Here is a 21,392-nt window from a genome sequence, read left to right as displayed (position 1 = left end):
AAAAGAACAGGCAAACACCTTACCTCCTCACAGATCGTACGATTTCCAAATCTATCTAATACCCGGTGCACAACCCCCTTGTAGCAGGATCTATGCCCTTACGGAACCTGAGAACCTTCACCTACGACAATACTTAGACCAGTACCTTGCCAATGGCTTTATTCGCCCATCTAAGTCCCCTGCATCTTCAGCTTTGTTCTTCGTGCCCAAAAAGGAAGGTGACCTCAGAACATGCATAGACTACCGCGCATTGAACCAGATAACTGTTAAGAACCGATACCCATTGCCTCTGATCCCTGAACTACTAGACCAAGTGAAGGACTCTTGCATATACACTAAATTAGATCTCTGGCGGGCATACCATCTGGTACGTGTAAAAGAGGGTGACGAATGGAAGACTGTTTTCCGCACTAAGTATGGGTTATTCGAATACCAGGTGATGCCTTTCGGGTTGTGCAATGCACCTGTAGCCTTCCAATACTTCATGAACGATGTTCTTCGCGAACTCATTGACGTTTGTGTTGTCGTATATATCGATGATATTCTAGTATACTCCTCTTCAGAATCTGACCATGTGAGGCACATCCGAGCAGTCCTTGAGAAATTGCGCCAGCACAAACTATATGCAAAACTGGAAAAATGTGTTTTTCATGCCACAGAAGTTGAATTCCTTGGGTTTATCATGACCCCAAAGGGAGTCCGAATGGACTCACGAAAGGTGGACGCAATCCTTAAGTGGCCATCACCAAGTTCAGTTAAAGGAGTACAAAGTATGCTCGGCTTTGCCAATTTCTACCGCAGATTCATCCCGGATTTTTCACATGTTGTACATCCCATCACAGCACTCTTGCGAAAAAATAAATGCTTTATGTGGACTGAAGAAGCTGAAAATGCCTTCCAAGAGCTGAAAGCGAAATTCACGTCTGCACCTGTATTAAAGCACCCGCGCCCTGAACTTCCATACATAGGCGAAACTGATGCATCCAGTCTAGCCCTGGGAGCTGTCCTGTCTCAAAAGGACCCTGAAACTGGCCAGCTTCACCCAGTAGCGTTTTGGTCCAGAAAGTTCTCGGCACCTGAGTTAAACTATGCGGTTACCTATAAGGAGTTATTAGCCATTAAATCCGCCTTCAAGGCTTGGCGGCACTATCTTCTCGGTGCCAGGCATACCATTACTACCGGAACTTACAGTATTTAAAGACAGCCAAGGCCCAATCGTCACGTCAACTCCGATGGGCATTGTTCTTTGCCGAGTTCGATTTCGTGATAACCTATCGACCAGGTTGTAAGAATGGTAAAGCAGACGCCTTATCCCGAATAGGGATGGGAGAGGCATAAGTGAACCCTGAACCAGTACCTATAATTCCCAGACAAAGGATCCTTGGGATGACTACTCTACAGACTCTAGAGGACATTCAGGTAAAGATCCAGCAACTCTTTGATTCTACAGCCTTGCAGGACTGGGTAAAGAAAGGCCCGGACTACTCTGTCACCAATGATCTGCCTTATTACCAAGGACGGCTATTTCTGCCACACAAGGAACTACAAGAGATAGTCATTTCCCGTTATCATGATACCCTAATGGAGGGGCACCCAGGTATTGCAAAAACTGAAGCTAAAATTAAAAGACAATTCTGGTGGCCCACCTGGTGAAAAGATATTAAATCATTTGTGATGTCTTGTGGCATTTGCGCCTGAAAACAAAAGTAAAAAGAAAAAAACAGCTGGACTCTTACAACCTTTAGACATTCCGCCTAAACCATGGCACACCTTATTGTTAGACTTTATTACTGATCTACCCCCATGCAATGGATTTAACACCATTCTAGTTATTGTGGATCTTTTTTCCAAGATGGCCCACTTTATTCCTTTAAAGGGATTACCTTCTGCTTCAATCCTAGCCAAGGAGTTCCTCGAAAACATTGTTCGCATACATGGATTTCCATCCGTATTGGTCTCTGACCGGGGCAGTCAATTCATTTCACATTTATGGAAAAAATGCTGTCAATTGGCGCAAATCGATGTGAGGTTATCGACCAGTCACCACCCCAGACCGATGGTCAAACGGAGAGGACCAACCAGACTCTCGAACAATACCTGCGTTGTATGTTACATCAGACGGAGAGTAATTGGAAAGACATTCTTTGGATCGCCGAATATTTCAGTACACTCTGGAAGTGGACAGAGCCCCTTTTATACCTTATATGGGCACCATCCTCGATCGTCAATAATTCAGTACACTCTGGAAGTGGACAGAGCCCCTTTTATACCTTATATGGGCACCATCCTCGAACCTCGGACCTTGACTCACCCCAACACTTAGAAATGCCCGCAATGGACCATCTGCATGCTACGATTACACAAGCCTTTAAGGAAGCAACTACACATTTAAAACAGGCGAAAGAAAAATACAAGAAAGATGCTGATCGGCATAGAAGTGATTCTCCACAATACCAAATAGGGGACCAAGTATGGTTAGCCACAAAACATATACCTCTAAAGGGAACAAAGACCTTTAACCCCAGATATTTGGAACCTTATTCTATTAAGGCCATTATCAACCCGGTGGCTGTCAAGTTGGACTTACCTGCTAATATGCGAATTCATCCCGTCTTTCATGTGTCACTTTTAAAGCCAGTACAACCAGGGACAAGACTAACTAAGCCACCAGACCCCATCCTTGTAGACGGAGAACCCGAATTTGAAGTTAAGAACATCCTGGACTCCAAGCTGATAAGTGAAAACTTTTTTATTTAATCGACTGGAAAGGTTACGGACCACAGGAAAGGTCATGGGAACCTAGTGACCATGTTCATGCACCCCGATTGGTGAAAACATTCCACAGAAATTTCCCAGACAAACCGAAACCACAGGGAAGAATGACTTTAGGAAGGGCCTTGGGGGGGGAGTGCTGTCATGATGCCTACCCCCGGGGACCCAGACCAAGTCCTGCAACCCCGGAAGCAGGCATCAAGTTACCCCAAGCAAGCCCAGCAACCCCTGCTAGGGGCTGTTTGGGTGCAGTCCTGGCGCCTATGGCGCCAGGCTCATATGGAGAGTCAGTCCTGGCGCCATAGGCGCCAGGCTCATAGATTAAAACTTACCTGATGCAGACCATGCTGCAAACTTACCTGATGCAGACCATGCAGCAAGAGCTCCAAGCCAAACGAGGCTTGGAAGGGACTATTTTACCTAGGGAGTATTTTTTACTCTGGTGGGGCTGGGGAGGAATACTTACCTGGGACTACTTTGGAGGCTATTTAAACCACGCCCGAAGAGCAGCACACGCTTCGCGTTATTCTGCATCCAGCAGCGTAACGCTCACCGTGCCTGCAAGTCTGCATCCAGTCTTCTGCCACGCCCGCCTCGAGTTTGGAGCTCTTAGAAAAAGGGAGAAAGAAGGAGAAAAGGTTAGAACAAGAGCAATGCCTTTGATCCTTACCTGAATTCCCGATCTATCGCGCCTTCGAGCTGGAAGAAAAAAGTTATTTTATGCGCGTGGCCTCGCCTGCTGCAGCGCCGCGCTGAACTCACCGGCCTTCGCCGCATCTTCACATTTCACCGTATCCTCCTGCATGTTCCCGCCGTACTCCGGCACCTAAGGAGAAGACAAGAACAGCAAGGTGAGCCAAGGGAATACACAGAGGAATACCCCCCATAGACTTACCTGATTTTACCACCGGGGGTACTATTCTTCTTCACGGGTCGGCGCAGCTTCCACTGCATCCTAGCCGAACCCCGGCCCCTAAGGGGAAACAAAGGACAGCACGGTGAAACAAGGGAGTAACAAGGGGAACCCTCCTCACCACAAAAGACTTACCTGATTTTACCACCAGAGGCATTATTCCCCGAGACTTCATACTTTCTCTCAGCGCCTGAATAAGGGAGAAAGCAACAAGTTACATATGGACATTATTTTTTCGAACTGTGTTGGATAATACTAATCCTTACCAGAACATTACCGGTTGCCACGAGGAACTCTTCAGTAGGGTCAAGCTGCAACCTGCAAGGAATCGGACAAGAGTGAAAGTCAGGCATTTGAACTCTTACGAACGACATACTTACAGCGTCTTGCCGGGAATATCGGAGTCAATATTGTCCTGGAACTCACCAATTCCTTTGAGCCAGTGAAGCAACTGGTTATCTACACACCCCTGCGCTCAATGCAGGATGGAGAGCTCATCTTTTCAAATCATCAGGTGAGAGAGGGGACATCCAAGGTGATCAGTGGGGAGAACAGCGGGGTGGGGGGATTTACACTCAACTCCACGGGTGGTTAATTCCCTTTCTCCATTTGCAGAAGAATATTCCTACAGGCCAAGCAAACGAAGCTAGGTGGGAGAGTCCAGTCCGTCACCTCGGCCCTACGTGTCACATTGGTGGAGGCCGCAGCAGTCCAGTCCAGATCAACGCCTCTGTGGGAGCCAGGTGAGCGTAACAACCTGCTCTCAAATCTTTACACTAATACTCCCTCTGCCCTCATTCTCCTTGATCACTCCTCCACCTTTGACACGGTTAACTACAACATCCTGATTGCACTTCTTCATGACACCCTGGGAATCACAGGTCAGGCTCTGGCATGGCTAACCTCTTTTCTCTCCGACCGCCCATCCCAGGTGGAACTTGGAGCCTTTCTCTCGACTATCACTCTCTCAACCTGCGGCGTTCCCCAGGGATCAAACCTATCCCCCTGGTTCTTCAACGTCTATATGGCTACCTTGACACGTGTGATCGCCACTTTCACCTCTAATTTCCATTGGTAGGCAGATGACACGCATTTATCCTTCAGGCTACCCTCAGCCGTCTCCTCCTCCCTACTCATATCTGACTGTCTGTCCGCTATCCAGTCATGGTGTGCTGCAAACAACCTCTGCCTCAACTCCAGTAAAACTGAGATTGTTCGCATTGGGACCCCTGCTCCCGCTTTCCCACTTTCACTCTGGCTGGCCTCCCTTGGCCGAGCGCCCACCCCCACCTGCGATACCAAAAACCTTCGGGTCATCTTTGACTCCACTCTTTCCTTCTCCTCTCACATTTCTGACATCTCAAAAATGTCTAACTATCAACTACACCTCCTCACAAGCACTGTACCTTTTCCCACTTTCCTCCAGCGTCTCACTGTCTCCAGAGCCCTGGTTCACTCTAGGCTGGACTACTGCAACATCCCCTTCCTCGACCTCCCTGCTTCTGCCTTGAACCCTCTGCATCCAGAACAGAGCCACGAGAGTTATCCTTGGCCTCAAGCCCAGGGACCACATCTCTCCAGCTCTGAAATCCCTTCACTGAGTCCCTGTGGCTGCAAGGATCAAATTCAAGACCCCCTGCATTGTCCACCAGGCTTAGTGGGGCCTGGGACCTACTTACCTGCAACGTTGCCTACCTAAATACTGTCCCTCTTGATCCCTCTGTTCATCTACCTCAACCTTTTGTGAGTGAGCCGGTTCTTCAAGCACAGATTTGGAGGGAGATCCTTATCATCAGCAGGTGCCTCCCTCCGGAATAGACTCCCTGCCACCCTCCGGCTTGAGCCTGATCTTCTTGAGTTACAGAAACTCCTCAAGACCTTCCTCTTCTCCTCATCCTTCTCTCTCCCCTACCCTCCTAACCTAGCGCTCTGCTCTTTACATCTCTCCCTCCTCTTCCATACAGCTTTACTGACTGGCCACCTGGTGTACCTCAGAGTCTCACAGGTCCCTGGCACCCCACCAGTCCTCTTTGCACTTGCCACAGGTCCCTGCACCCCATCAAGCTCACTGCACTTCTGACTAAATCCAAGAAAGCTTCTTTCTCTGCACTTATCCCAGTCTCTACTGACTGGGTGCACTTGGACTCCCCCTCCCTTGACCGTCTTGCACTTGCACAATCTGAATGCATCTCTGCCTGTAGATCGTCTGTCTGTTCTCCCTTGTCTTCAACCCTTAATGTGCACTTGAAAAAAACGCAAAATCGCTGTCAGGCCTATTTGCTGTATCTCAACTGTTAACTGTATAATTTTCACATACTCTGCCTGTGCAGACCGTTATCGTCTCAGAATTTCAAGGGCTCTGAGCGACTGTTGTTTTTTTACCCGTGTTCCCACCCTCCTTAAGCACTTCGAAACACTGCCTGTGTATAGGTGCTTTATAAATAAACATTACCATTACCAGAGCTGAACTCGCAAGCTCTGGTTAGCGCTATAATTTCAGTCACTTGTGCTGAATCCTGAGGTATTTTACAGGTTTCCACAACCGGTTTTAATGTAGTTATGGCATAAGCTGCAGTGGACGAGCCATCGGGTAGTTTGAAACAAGAGCTATCAACATATAAAATGCCATCAGGCTTTTCTAACGGAACATCAGTTAAATCAACCCGTCCATTTGCCTCCTCGTCTTTTATTATTCTACAGTAATGCAAGACATCAAGGTCATCAGAAGGGAGGGGCAACAAGGTGGCAGGGTTCAGGATGTTACATCTTCTCAAAGTAATGTTGTGTATGAACAGGGCCAACTCATACCCCGTGAGCCCTGCATTAGTTAAATGTTGTATTCGTGTTGCACACCCTTTTAGTTCATGCACAAACAGAGAAAGGAGTTTAGTATAGTCTGGTAACAAAGGGGGGTTTTGCGGCCATAAAAAAGGCAATTGATGAGAGGTCGGAACCAATATTGACTGAATGGGCCAAAATATGTCAAATGATCCTTCTTAATTTAAATGAGACGGAAGAATCCTTCTTAAACAATCCAGATCAAGTGAAAAAAAATATGTACACTAGAGATTGGATTGATACACTGGACGAGCTTACTAAATATTGAGGCTATGAAGAATTCTGGGCAGTCCCGCGAAAACTGAATATACTACCCAAATACCTAACTCTTTTCCCCAATTGGTTCTTGAGGCAAGGCTTCTTAAAGCTGCGTTTGAATCTTTGGCCAAGTAGAACCAATCATTATAGAAAAAGAGAGAGAGATGAACCAAAGAACTGTAGATTATGTAAAAATGTATTAAAAGTTGAATCATTGAAACATCTGCTGCTGGAATGCCCTACTGTGAGAGGTGAACGACAGACGCGCTTAGGTCATATCTGGCAAGAACATAGATTCAAGGACATTGATCTTTGGTGGTCATACCTGTTGGAAGGGGATAAGATCTCAAACAATCTTGCGGTCATAAAATGTATCCAGTTCATCTTTAAAAAAATTGAGGGACAAGACGAACCTCTTGGAACAGTGAAAAGGACCTGAAATCAAGCAGACTTTTGCAGTGTTAAACACTAAGCAACATAAAAGAAAAGAAAGAGAAAGGAAATAAGAAACAATCATTTTTATAAATGTTTATTAATATTTTAGTATATCTGTAGAACAGAAGTTTGGGAAAACTCTACTCTTGTTGTCTTGGGTTATTTTTATTCAATTTTTCTTGATTTTTAAAATGCTCTTTAAGCTTTCTTTAACGATTGAATTAACTCTTGTCTTGATTTTGTATAGTTGTACTTGCTTCTTTTCTACTCTTTTTTATGACATCTTCTAATCTTTTATGTTGTTTTCTAATCTTTTATGTTGTTTTCTGTTTCTTGTTCGGTAAAAATAGCTAAAGGTTTTCTTGTTTAAACTATGAGCTAAATAAAAATAATAAAAAAAATAAAAAAAATAGTCTGGTATTCCTAATGCAGGACAGTTACATAGCGCAGATCTGAGTTCCTCAAAGCCTTCCTGATGAATCAAGGGGAAAGGTACAGGAGTAGTGTTAGTAGTAAGTTCCAGTAAAGGCTTAGCTAACAAAGAAAAGTTTGGACTCCATTGTCTACAGAATGAAGTCATCCCCACAAATTCTCTAACCTCTTGCTGTGTGCTGGGTACTGGCATGTTAAGTATAATTTGTATTCGCTGAGGGTGCAATCTTTCCTCTGCCTTAGTAAGTAAATTACCTAGATAAGTGACCCGCTGCTGACAAAATTGTAGCTTATATGGGGAAACCTTATTTCCCAAGGAAGCTAAAAACTCCAGTAGGCACGTGGTGCAGTCCACACACCCTTCCTTGGTATCTGCCACTATAAGTAGATCATCAACGTATTGCAATAACACAGTGCCTGAAGATGGTGTAAAAGTGTTCAATTGTGTTTTTAATGCCTGGCTGTAAATGCTTGGGCCCTCTGTGTATCCTAGGGAGGGCTCTACAAAATCTGTAAGAGCTACCATCTATGCTTAAGGCAAAAAGGTACTGGCTGTCCTCATGTATTGGAATGCTAAAAAAAATGCATTCTTTAAGTCCACAACCGTAAAATATTGTGCAGAGGGAGGAACCATAATAAAACAAGATATAATATCTGGAACAATGGGGAACTGGGGCATCACAATAGTATTGATAGCGCACAGATCGATCACCACTCTCCTTTCAATAAGTGAGCCTTCCTTGCCATCCCCCTTTTTCTCCACTGGCAAAATTGGGCTATTGCATGGGCTCCCTTCTACTTCCTTAAGTATCCCTTTAGCCAGTAAATCTTTAACTACTCCCCTTATCCCTACAAATCCTGCCTGGGATATTTTGTATTGGGGTATCCTTGGGAGTATGGCATTAGTCTTAAGGTGAATTTGAACTGGATCTACTGCTATACATCTACATCATTTTTACCGGATGCCCACAACCTTTGATCCACTTTCTTAAATTCAGGCGGTAAAGTGTTAGTGGTGGAAACATAACATTTAGCGAAAGATTCAGCAGAGGAAGTGAGGTAGACGCCATCCGGCGTGCAGGAAATATTTGCATGCAAGAGTTTCTATAAGTCCACGCCTTAAAGATTGAAAGCACATTTATCTGTTACAACAATCTGAGCCGTGCAGGAAATGGACCCTATCTGAAAGCGAATGGGCTCTCATACTGGACTACAGACTGGATTACTAGAAAATCCCACTGAGATGTTAATTTTAATGGAGAGGGGTATTGAAGGGACTAGTTTGTGGGAAATAGAAGCATTGTTTATCTAAAAGGGACTTCTGCTTCCTTTCAGCAATACAAAGTTTCACATGTGGACCTTTAGGGTCAACGTGTATTTTTACTCTGCCGTCCCCTTTCCTGGGCAACCCTATGTTGCAACCCTATGTTGCCCAATTATCTGCATATGGCTGGTCTTCATAATAGTCACTGGTAGAATATTGCTGTCCATGCCTTGGATCAAAATAATTAGACTGTCCTTGGCCCTGGTTTTCCGCATTATTGCCATCAAACTGACTCTCACTGCCTCTTGTTACCCCTCATCCCATAGACCTTCCTCTTCCCCTTGGACGTGTGGTTAATTCCTGAATCCAATGTTCTGGGCTTTTACAATAATGGCATCCATCATCCACTATTCCTCCCATGTCTGCTGGAGGAGCACTTACCCCTCGTCGCCTATCCATTCTTCGTGACATACATCTCCCTCTGCCTCGTTCTGGAAATGCTTGTTGCATCAATACCTTTGTCTTTAAATCTTTAAATTGTCTTTCCCTTCCCCCTTCTCTTTTGTATGCTTATTTGCATAATATCTGGCCATAGTCACAATTTGAGCCGCAGTCTGCATGGGCAACGTTGATTCATGTTTGTATGACATTTTTCAAATATGGAAGCAGTACTTCCACAAGGTGTGAACAAAAGGCTTTCTGCCCTTCCATGATATGTAGATCATACAACTGAAAGAGGAGAAAACTTCTTCTTTCCTTTCAAAGTACATTTCTACCAACTCGCCTTCGTCCTGTATACAGGTGGTTAATTTGTACCAGTTCATTTGTTTCTGGGGCCCTCTTTGCTCAATTCATTTGATAGCAGCCCCCGTTAGGGCCAATATGTCCTCATGCAATTGCCCTGCTTCCCCTCTAAAATTCACTCCGTCCTTCTTCTCCAAGGTCTCCCACTTGATTGACGCTTGTCACTATTCTGTTTCCTACACTAGGCCTCATTACAAGTTTTGCGGTAGCCTTGCCGGTAAAACCGGCAGGCTGCCGCCAAACTTACAAATTTCTGGCACGTGCGAATGGGCAATTACTGGGTCATTAGGGCCGCCGGACCTGGTAATTGCCCAACCGCGGGTGCCGAAAAATATTCTTTCCCGTTCCCAAATGAGCCCCACAGGGCTCAATGGGAATGGGGAAGCCGGATGCACCAGAAGCATCTGACATGTTCTGCTCGCGGGTACCGGTACGCCCGCCAGGCCATTCCTGGCGGGCGGGAAGGCACCCGCGGGCAGTACTCATAGTTTGCCGGTCCGTTAACTACGGTATCGGCATGCTTACCGGTGCCGTAGTTCCCGGACCGGCAAACTTGTAATGAGGCCCACTGTCTCCATATGTCGGGAGGTAATGTACATGAAAACAGCTAATCAATATACCCTAATGTTTCTAGGCCTATGCGTATAATTGTGTTAGTGTGATTATACCACTGTTCAGGGTTCTGTCTGATGTCAGGAAAATCTTTGGTTAAAGACAACAGCTCCATCCTATTCCATGGTACATGTACATGGTGCGTCGGAAGGCCTGGGTTAAACCGAGGAACTTCCCTCATAGGGGCCTGATGAGTGAAGACATGACTTTTGTGAGCCACTCAAGTAAGATTAAAATTCCCTGTTCACACCCCAATTCATTTAAGCTAAAGCTCTTGCTCTTGCAGTCTATATCCTTATACTGATAGGCAAAGGCCACTCCTCAAGAGACCCCTTCTGACTGCCATTATGTTCTGTATATTTTTCAAACACTAATCCAGATAACTCATGCACAATGATATTATTTGCCCGTAGGGAATGAGTTTTCATAACTTTAGAAGCAAGGGCTGGTCCTTTCATTCCTGCCCTGATCCATTCTTCCAACCATGATTTAATGCATATTATATGGAGGCAGAGGAGGTTGTTTAGTCAAATGTTAAAATAAGGGGTCTGCCTCTGAATACTCAGAGGGTGCAGAAGTCTGTCTGAGGCCTACGACCAACATAGGCCTTTTTCTCTTGCTTGAGTTTTTCTATGTCATCCTGTTCCCAGTCCTCTTTTAACTTCTGTTGATTGTATACTGTAGCCTTATCTTTTTATGACTGTGGTTTCCTTTTTTTGCTGTGCTTCCCTCATTGCTTTCTGCCTAGCATAATCTTCCCATTTTTGATAAGCCTCCAACTGAAGTAATCTAATTTCTTTTGATCGCTTTGCTGACAACCTTTCCCTGTAGTATCCATGCTCTGGAATTTGTAAATTGTGATTGTCAACAGTATGTTGGTGCCATTCCTTCAAAATGTACTTAGAACATTAATTCCCATCCCTGGGAACCTTCTGGGGGGAGTCGGAACATGCTGTTCAAGTTTATTTAAGCGTTTTCTACACCCACAACATTTAGTGCTTGCATTCCCTATGTTTCAAGAGCATGAATACACCTGTAATTACAAGGCTGCAATATGTCTAGGTTCACTTACAACGGTGGTACCCAAATATTGCAATAATAAAGGAAAATATAGCATGTATTCATACCATTTTTTAATCAGCTCCTATCTCTGGTTATCCTGTCGTCCTTCGGCTCACTCAGTCCAGTCTGTGCCAGTGTCTCTGAAGCAAAAATGCTATTCCAGGCGAGAGCCTCGGTCGGGGTAAATCGTTGTGTCAAAAAATTTGGCCAGGTGTGACTTAATACCGTGGTTGCAGGCAAAAACAGTCCAAATCGTGCAGTGCGCTCCATGGCCGTTTGTCATCTGTCGCATTTTCTCAACCGCGGTACATAGTCCGACTGGAGTTAGCCAACGAGGTGCCATCTACAGGGTGCCAATTGTCAAAAGGTTCAAATTGGAGTAAGGTTGTGAGCACCTTCCCTAAAGGTTCCCCCTCCTGGAAGATTGACTAAGAATGACACCCCTTCACAGAAGAAGATAGTCACATAAATACATGTATTTAGCATCAACAAAACACTAGTGCAGAGAGAGGCGACAACAGTTGTTTTGCTAAATCTCTCTGCCTTACTTGCAATCGTAAACCCTTAAATACTATTTTCTCAGCTGCTTTAGCATGATACGTGAATAACAAAGGGTCCTTGAAAGGTAACTTCACTGACTGGGAACAGAAAGTTCGGTGAATCATTATAGTGAAATACAAACAGACATGCAGGGGGGACGCTCAATATGTGTTCTTTTCTATCCTTGGCTTGAGCTCAGGGAGGAGGGTCATCGCCTGCTGGTATTTGTGCTTTCTATTTTGACCGCAAACCGTTTCCTAGCTTGAGCACAGTGCCTGCAACTTAAAACACACACACAGGTCATTTGAGTTGCTGTTTGTGGACCACAGCAAAACTGTCATGTGATATTTTAACAGAGAGAACTGGTATTCATTTAATGTATATTTCCACACATTCTTCTTTTGCCCGCACACCCCATGATCATTCTACATCCCAGGGTCATCTCGTTCAGACCATGTCTTCGGTACAGATTGCCTGTCTAGTAGTTGGGCTTTCTTCCTCAGAACAGTTTCCCAAATTCCACTCGGGTCTCTCTGTATGTACTTTGCAGGACCCGAGTGGGATTAGGGAGGCTTTTCATTTTCATAATTTCCAAGTGCTTCAACACACCAGTGAGTGTCCATCATTCTGGTATAGTAGAATGCTTTGTAATTTTGACACAATGGGCCTCATTCCGAGATTGGAGGTAGCCATGGCGCTATTTGCACCATGGCTGCCTCCAATACCGGGTCCGGCACCGGTCTGGTTCAATGGGGACTTACCAGTGCATTCCGACCCTGGAGGGACCGGTAAGTCCCCATTGAACCAACCATTCCCCATTCCCATTGAGCCCCCATAGGGCTCAATGGGAATGGGGAGGGCGCTAATAACGGGCTCGCGAATAGCAGGCCCATTATTAGCGCCCTGGTCCCTTAGCGGGACCCGTAAAGAACGTGTGGTCAGACCACACCTCCTTTACGGGTCCCGCTAAGGGACCTCGGAATTGGGCGGTAAGGGATTACCGGCACCGGTCTCCATACCGCTGCCCGGTATCCCTTACCGCCCAACTTGTAATGACCCCCAATGTCTCATTGAGGTACTATTTTAAGAGCATATTTACACCATTGTATTACAAAACGTTCTCACCTATACATAGTGCACCCTAAACAATAAACTCTTGCCTTTGCCCCAATTAAACATACATAAAAACTCTTTTAAATCTGTCAAAGATTTACTGAGGACAAAATTATTAGAGCTCGACTGCGAGGAAAAACAACCTGACTGACCTAAGTGCTAGATCAAACACGCAGAATGATCCTCAACTGGAGATGATTCCCAAATATGTACTGGAATTTCCTTGCCCGAATCTAAGGCCTAATTATCTTTTGTTGAAATTTTACATCCTGTCCACATTTGAAGTGCGTGGGAACTTGGTTGAATGTACCCATCAGGAGCGAATTGTAGAATATGTAACATCAAGGGTTTTGTGGAAATGATCAAACATTTACTATCAGATTGTTCAGGCATGGTTTTCCTGCGGTGGCGTTTTATGGGTGATCACAATTGGACGAATCACAATGTATCAAGCAAACTACAGCATTCATTAATGAAGGGGGATGATCTATCAGTTATTTTTATGATGATCAAATTGGGGTATGAAATAAGGAAAATGATGGAAGTGTGAAGGAGCTTTATACAAATACATTTTTTCCATGTATTATATTAAGAACATGTTGATCGAATGTACACATTTTTAAAAAAGTACTATAGTGCACAACATTTCAAAAGTAATCTGCTATGTCAATGTATCAATAATAGATGTTTTTGTATGTTTATGGGTACAATGTCAGACTGCATGTGAACAACATTGTGAGCAGAACTAAAGCACATGAAGAATTGAACAATCACTTGAGTATGCTAAAGGCCAATGTGAGAAAAGAATAATAAGGCTGTGAAAAGGCAAAATAACCGTATGTTCCTAGCAGGAGAGTGCAATGGCAATCTTACCAGACGTGTGAATCATTATGCAAACCTGGTAGAAGCATATACCAGTTCCCCTTGGAAGTGAATGGACAGTTTTGTTATATTGAAAATACTTTTATTTTTGAAACTTGTCAAGAAGCTGTTGTTGGACAAGAGGAGTTGGGACGCTCTTGTCATTGTGAATCCGAAGCCCGAAACAGAAGAGCCTTTGAGGGGCCAAACAGATCAAAGGGGGACTTATGGTTGCACAACCTGTAATGGGTGCACCGTGTGGTTTGACAACTCCCCCTAGACCTAGGAGTTCCCTACTGTGAAGGCCACAGACATCACATATCAAGCCAAGGAGAAGCATAGGGTTCTTGGTTGTGCGACCTGTTTTGGGTGCACCGTGTGGTCTGACAACTGCGCCCAGACCAAGGAACCCAAAATGGTGACAAGCAAAAGACATTGGGCCTCATTACGAGTCCGGCGGCAGCTGTGCTGGAAAAACAGGCAGGCTGCCGCCGGACTCATTGGGCCTCATTACACGGTAGGCGGTAAGGGAATACCGTTACCGGTAACGAAATACCGGTAACGGTATTTTCCCAAGCCGATCACGACCCAGACCCACCGCTATTAGTGGACCCGTAAAGTGCGGCGCCACCAATAGCGGCGTGGCCGCTTGCGCGCGACCCCCACACCGTAAACAGCACCATGGCGCAAATAGCACGCAATCACAACCCATGCGTACACGGCAATACCGGCATCCCAAAGACCCAAAAAGCATGTACCGGCATGGCGCTAATAACAGCATCGAAAACCACACGTTAAGAGTCCTGAGCAGTGTTCCCATCTGCCCATCTGCCCCAGGTGGACACAACCAGCACAGGTGGAGTCAATGGAGACAGCCAGCACTAAAGAGCACACCACACCCCTTCCCACACCCCTTCCCACAGCAAGATGGTCCCAACACCAGCAGCATGACATAGGCCTGCGTACATGACTGCAGTGCAGCACCAACAACAACAGGCAGCACCGAAGAGACGTAGGAGTAGGAGTAGGAGGAGGAGGCCGAGACCTGCGCAGCAAGCACCACCGGGGCACCCAGAAACACCACAAGGGCAGCCAACAAACCCCCGGAATCAAGGCGAAGATGACCATGGTATGTGTAAGGCACAACTAAATGTGCATCTGATAGAATGTGCCCATGGCACCATGCAAACACCAGATGAGCATGATGTGGATGTGGATGAGTATTGTCGAAATGCCCAGCCTGGACATGCATGGCGGGACAGGATCCGCGTCAGCATCGGAATCAGGAATAGCATCAGGAACAAAGGTGGAATATCATGCATGGAGAGACGTGCATTGTTGCCCTTGTGGCCGTCTTGAGGCCCACAAAGGGCCCTCTCCCAAAGAAAATCACACATACACAATGATGGAGACCATGCCTGTTTTTCAACTGCAGAAGAGTGTATTTTGAACATAACGTGTACAGAAAGTGCATAACCCCAACTGTGCAAACACCCTCCCCCCTTCCCCCCACAACACCCCCGAATACACCCTCCCTCCCTCCCCCCACAACACCCCCGAATACACCCTCCCCCCCTCCCCCCACAACACTCCCACGTGAGTTCCAAGGCGTGAACATGTCCTTCCCCAAATGTGGCAGATACTCCTTGTTGGCCCTATTTGTTCGCTCCTTCTTCGGGCGTTTGCGATGGTGTGCGCCTGAGGTTGCGCATAGAGCGGCGTAGGGGGCTTGTCTGCCGCGAACTCCCAGAGGAGGCTGGGCCTGTTTCCTCGTGGGTAGGGAGTGGACATCTGCCCTCAATCGCCTCCGCAATGCGGATCATGGCCTGCCTGAGTTGCCCCATCTCATTGCATATGCGGTTGGTGCATGCCTCCATGGCCTCCCTCGTCTGGCGTGCGAATGCACCAATGTCCTCCCTCAGGTGCCCTGTCTCTGCCACATGTTGACCTACCAGACCAGCCATTTCGGTCTGCCTCTGGTAGATGGCTGATAGGTCAAGTTCCTCGTTGTCTGCCGGTGGAATGGCTGATGCGCCTGGATCAATAGCACTGGCATCAGGCGTAGGTTCCAGGGGGCTCCATGACACATCATGTGTGTGGGCGGGCGATCCGCCTTTGCTGAATGGACCTGGTGAAAACATTGGGGATGCGAGTAAGTGGCGTGTGGGGATGGGGCTCTGACTCAGATCCTCATTCACCGGTGCTTCCTCCGCATCGGAAAGTGGCCCAGTGGCTGCTGCCTCACCCGTAGAGCTGGTGGCAGCAGAGTGCACTCCCTCCATGCTGCCTTCAATTGATGGGAGACACACTCCCGTGGTTACCACAACAGCGGCAGGCATGGCCTCTGGCTGCGTGGCACTGCTGCTCCTGCTGCCTTTGTCCCGGTCACTACTCTTGGGTCCCCTAGAGGATGTTGCGTGGTCCCCGGTGGCATCCCTCCTGGCTTTTTTCATGGGTGTGGGAGTGGGTGCTGACGTGCGTGGCTCCTCATTTTCCGTGTGTGATCCTGCAGGGGTGATAAGAAGGGTAAATCATCATCTATGGGTCTACCTGCATTATGGCAGATGTATACGTCATGCAGTTTGATGCATTTTGGGGTCATCATTGTGGAGGCATGGAATGGGGATGTTGGCTGGCTCATGCATGATTGGCCCTGTGTTGGTGGGTATGTGATGATGCATGCATGTCTGTTTGTGGCTGGATCCACGGCATTCATATGGACACATGATTGTGGGACCCCTCACCCTTCACTGCGCATTTTTGGGTGCATACACTCACCTCCATCCGATGAAACGGCCACGCCATGCTCCATATCGCCGACCCCCTCTATCGACTCGACTCCTATTGTGGAGGCACATATCTCCTCCCACTCCTTCATCTTCAAGGGGGACTCTGCGCCACCTCCTGTGGCCATTGCCATGTTGCGGTTCACAGATAAAATGTTGCGCACACGCACCCGGAGGTCGTCCCACCTTTTGCGGCATTCCCTGACACTCCGGGTGGTGGTGCCCACCGCACTGACTTTTAGCGCGACTTCGGCCCAGATGGCCTTCTTCTTAAGGAGGGCCTCCCGCCGCATATCGTTAACAAATACTACTCCTGCATTTGCAGCAAGTGTGGTGGTCAGCATCATTAGTTCCTCATTAGTGAACTTTTCTTTGCGCTGGCGATCAGCAGTTTTTTTAAGCGCCTTCGGCATCCTCGAGCTACCCGGTATGGTTCCTGGTCGGAGTTGCCTGGATATATGTCCTGGATGCAGAGGATGGCAATGGATTGTGTTTTTGAAGATGGCCGCTGTGCTCTTTCCCGTTCCTGTGCGACGACGTAATTTCCGGTTCCGCTTTTTAACGGTGTGCGGTAATGGCGGTGTCCGCTATTTACGGGTAGCGGGAGGGCGGAGGCGCTATCGGCGGTTTTGCGGGCGCTGGTAAGGGGCTTTTTGGGGTATTTAGCGGCAGGGCGGAACGGTCATTTACGGCATGGCGCTATGCTCGTGTCCGCGTACTCGTGATGGGACGCTATTAGCGGCCTCTTGCGAGGGCGGACGCGCTAATGGCGCCATGCCGTAAAATTCCGATTTTTTTCCGCCTACCGTGTAATGAGGCCCATTGTCAATTACCGCCTCCGTGATTGCCGGAATCACCGGGGCATTACAACTCCGGTGACCCGGTAATTCCAGAGGCGGAATTCCGTTAATCCCCATTCCCATGGGGATGGAGACAATGGAAACACTGGTTCCGTCTGCAGGCGGGTGGCGTTGCTCCCACCAGGTCAGACCACCCGCCTGCAGAACTCGTAATCTGCTGGTCCGGAAACAACGGTGGCGGCGGGTTTACCGCCACTGTTGTTTCCAGAACGGAAGGCTTGTAATGAGGCCTAATGTGAGCAAGTCACGGAGAACTGTGAAATGAAGCAAGCTAAAAGGCGGGTTAAGTCGAACTATTGTTTTCTTATAATGAACATTGAATAAGCGAAAGCAGTTTAAGTGCAAAGTGAAATCTTTGGGAAGGGAACACGAGAACCAAAATAACGGAGAAACACTGGGCCTCATTACGACCCTGGCAGTCCGGGAACTACGGTACCGGTAAGCATGCCGGTACCGTAGTTCCCGGACCGCCATACTACGAGCTGTGCTTGCAGGCGCCTGCAGCCCACCAGGTCTGACCTGGCGGGCAGAGCGGCACCCGCGAGCACAGCACGTCGGATGCATTCAGCATCCAAGCTCCCCATTCCCATTCAGCCATATGGGGTTTCTGGGGATGGGGAGTCCCTTATTGCCGGCACCCACAAATGGGAAATTTGTGGGTGCTCAGCATTACCCGGTTCTTGACCATTCGCGGGTGCCGGTAAAAAGGCAGAGTTGTAATGAGGCCCACTGTCTTGGGGAAGGGAACCTCAAGACCCCCTTTTTGTGTGAACTGTGCTAGATTGAATTTGGGGAAGGGAATCTCAAAATATGTCAGAACATTGGTGAAACAAGCAGCTATTGGAACTGTGTTGAACTTGGGATGGGGAACCCAAGACAAACTTATGCTGAAAGCAGCTGATACTTTACTTTGGCAACTATTTTCTGGCTAAGAAGAACCCCACACCATGTTTTTTCTGGATGTGAGGCCAAGCATAGGTTTTGACACAGACAGACCTTTGGTTTGGACCTACAGACACAGACTTCCCTAGTTTTCTTTATGCAGGTGATCCCTACCTTAGTTATAGGGCAAGTTAGGCCTTACACCATACTGACAATTGAATGAAGACTTAAGCTCTGTTGTTTGTGTCATCTCTCTTGATACCATGCCTGTCTCAGAGTATTCACTTGGGTTTGCCTGACCATGATTAAAGGGACATGCCTGACTCTCTGCAGGCATCTTCTTCTTCCCGGTATCTGGGTGGCAAAAGGAAAGTATAGGGTTTATAGTGATAGCATTGAATGCAAAAGCATCGAATGCCAAAGCATCGAAAAAAATGCATATTAAAAAATCATTTTTTTTAATTGGGGGCTCAGGGGTCGCCCTAACCCCCATTCCTTTACCCCTTAAACCCATTATAATAAAAATAAAACCTTTACCTATGAAAAAATGCATTTTTTTCGATGCTTTTACATTCAATACCTTTTCATTCGATGCTTTGTATTCGATGGAATCACCGGATACCAGGTATAGGGTCTCATTACACGTTAGGCGGTAAGGGCAGCGGTACCGGTAAACCCTTACCGCCTTACTACGAGTTCCCTTTGCGGGACCCGACCTTAACGGCTGGTTTTACCAGCCGTTAAAGTAGGGTGCCGCAAAGGGAACTCAGTGCTAATTACGGTACCGCAATTTGCGGTACCGTAATTAGCGCCTTCCCCATTCCCATTATGCCCTATGGGGGCAAAAATGGGAATGGGGAAGGGCCTTGGTGAATGGGGAATTACTGCCCCCGCTCACCTTGGAGTAGGGCAGTAATTCCGCCATCCACCAAGGCGGACACAGTAAAATACCGGCGGCAACCATGGCGCTAATAGCGCCATGGTTACCGCCTACCGTGTAATGAGGCCCATAGTGTTTACCACTCTGTCTCCTCTTCTTCGTCCCAGTATTTTTAACTGTCAAGTGTGGGGAAATGATGGGAGCAGTCTTGTAGTAGCCCATAACGGTCAGGGGAGGGTTAGGTAGGTAATTATTAGGGAAAGGCGATACCATGTCTCGCCTGAGGGTACCCCACTCCCACACTCTGAGGACCATCCACCCAGGTGATCCTCCCTCGCTTCTCCACCCCCAGGGTTGAGATCCAAGAGTGATGGCCTTTTGCTAGCCATCTGAGAAGAGGATCCAGAGGCTTTAGTGTGAGAATACCCTTGGGTTTCTCACACTGCCCAGCCTTGGCTCAAACTTCAAAGACTTTCCAAAGGCCTTTCTATCCCAAGTGTTCCTTCCACCCTTGTTTGCAAGTCTCAGTTTGTTATCGGGCTTTAGGGTTTGTGAAGGCATCATGAAGCAAGACACAGACAACAGCTTCAAAGTTCAAATCAAATACTTGTATTAACCTACATGTCATGATGGTGTAAGGCCTAACTTGCCCTATATTAAGGTGGGATTTCCCTAACTAAAGAAACTAAGGATGGTCTGAGTCAGTGAGTTCAACTTAAAAGTCTGTCTATGTCCAAAACCTATACTTGCCCTCACAACTAAAGCTAAACTATGTGTAGATATGTCAATAACAAAATAAGTAGTGTTCCAAAAGAAAGTTCTGAGCTTCTTCCAGCTCTTGGCTTCTTCCCCAAGTACAGAGCAGTTCCACAAAGTCTGCAGGTTCCCTTCCGCAAGAAAATAACACAGTTCCAAAAGGGCCTTGAGGTTCCCTTCCCCAAGACAACAGCAAAATTCACATGGTCTTAGGTTTCCCTTCCCCAAGATGGATCTCTGTGATTTCTGTGCGGCGTAAAATACAGAATGTGAAAATGTTGAATTTGAAAATCGAGCCGCAAAGTTCTTTCATAGATCAGTTTCTCCCACATCCCTTCCCTTCCCCCCTACTTACCTTTTTCGGTGGCACCCTTCTGTGTGTGCCGCCGACTCCACTCTATCCCTGCAGCGTCAGTTCCATCCGACTAACGTGGGTCGGAGCTGGTGCCGTAGGGTCCTTTCTTCATTTTGTTTATTTTTTTGTTCCCTGCTTTCAATCCTATGGAAGACATCTGCTGCTCCGCATGCCAGCTCTAACTCCTCATTTTAGGATTTCCCTCTTTGAGGCTTTGCGTGTCTGAGGTGAAAAGGACAAGGGCATTCCCCCCTTTGTCATCCTCCCAGGTCTCACCACCTTTCTTCTCCGTTTGAACTGCCGGTTTGGTGTAGCTGTCTCCTCGTGCGTTCGGCCTTGCCCATAGTGTGCTTTCTTGCTTTGCGTTTTATTCCTGTGGAGAAGAGGAAGGGTAGTCAGGTGTGTGTAGTTGTTGTCAATTGCCTGACTTTGCCTGACCCTTGTGTCGGGACATGTCAGGTAAACAGCTCTGGTGTGAGTACATTTTTTGTCACAGTGTGAGAAAATGTTTGTGTCGGAAAAAGGGGTTTGTAGAGATTCCAAGTATCCTACGGGGTAGGGTGGGAAAAGGTATTATATGAAATTATACTAGGGGGGTTGGTAAACTCAGAAGGTCAAGATTTGTAGGGTTTGTGAAACAAACGGGAATTACCAGAATTATTATCGGAAAATGAACAGGGGGGATTGTGGGAATGGTAGTGTTTGGTCCAAGTAGACAGAGTTTGGAAAACAATAATCAGAGGCAAGTGGAGAAGAATGAATGGGAGTGTTCGGGTAGGAAACAGGGAAACAGAGATATGGATTTCGAGTGCAATATGGTTTCTAATGGATTTACCATATGCAGAGGGGCTGTTGGATTTTGGTGAAGGAGGTTCAGTGGGTGGAAGGTAGGGCGAGTTGGTACAACCAAAACCTTGTGTTCCTCATCCCTTACTTCGCTATAATACCGCGTCTCACCTGGGGTATTCC

Source organism: Ambystoma mexicanum, chromosome 5q (assembly GCF_040938575.1).
Source record: "Ambystoma mexicanum isolate Mex_15411 chromosome 5q, UKY_AmexF1_1, whole genome shotgun sequence".
Lineage (NCBI taxonomy): Eukaryota > Metazoa > Chordata > Amphibia > Caudata > Ambystomatidae > Ambystoma > Ambystoma mexicanum.
Note: the sequence above shows the minus strand (reverse complement) of the source record.